This window comes from Erythrolamprus reginae, chromosome Z (genome assembly GCF_031021105.1).
Source record: "Erythrolamprus reginae isolate rEryReg1 chromosome Z, rEryReg1.hap1, whole genome shotgun sequence".
Taxonomy (NCBI): domain Eukaryota; kingdom Metazoa; phylum Chordata; class Lepidosauria; order Squamata; family Dipsadidae; genus Erythrolamprus; species Erythrolamprus reginae.
The window spans coordinates 130786567-130787352 of NC_091963.1; positions in this window are offsets into that span (position 1 = coordinate 130786567).

Sequence of the window (786 nt, forward strand, 5' to 3'; positions counted from 1 at the left end):
GCAGTGTAATTGTGCAATACAATAAGGCTTTCTTGTGATGCCTCACCATATTGGGTAGGCGCAGTCTTAGCCCATGTTTTTCCAGACGGCACAGAAGCCCCCATAGCGTTCTTTTCCAGAACTTTATCTAACGCAGAGTGGAATTACAGCCAAATTGACAAAGAGGCATTAGCACTAGTAGCTGGTGTTAAAAAATTCCATGATTATGTCTATGGTCAGCCATTGATTGAATCACTGACCATAAAACCCAACTGGGAATTTTCACTGAAAACAAAGCCACACCTGCCTTCATGTCCCCTACAATGACCAAGTGGGCCATTTTTCTATCCGGCTACAACTATTCCCTTAGATACCGGGGGGGGGGGGAGATGCCTTCAGCCAGTGTTTTTCAACCAGTGTGCCGCAAGACATGGTCAGATGTGCCATGAAGAAGGAAGCTCAGCTTCCGGTCTCCCAACTTTTTGCTGAGGGCGCAAATAGCAAAAAGTTGTGGGACCGGAATCTGAGCTTCCTTCTTTGAGCCTTCCAGGTTTTTCCAGAAGCTGCAGTGTTCCACCCGGCTGAAGCTTCCCTAACAGCAGCAGCAAGTCTGGGGCCTGGCAGGAGGGCACCGGCAGTGGGAGGGCACCAGCAGCAGCAGCACTGGGCAGTAACCACGGGGCGTTGGCTGCGAGCAGGAGTGGTAGGCACTAATGGCGGCAGCTGGATGTGTTGCTGGATGCCCTACATGCTGGGCATGGGTGCGGGGTTGGCACTGGCCCGCTGGCTGAGCCAAGACAAATGTGC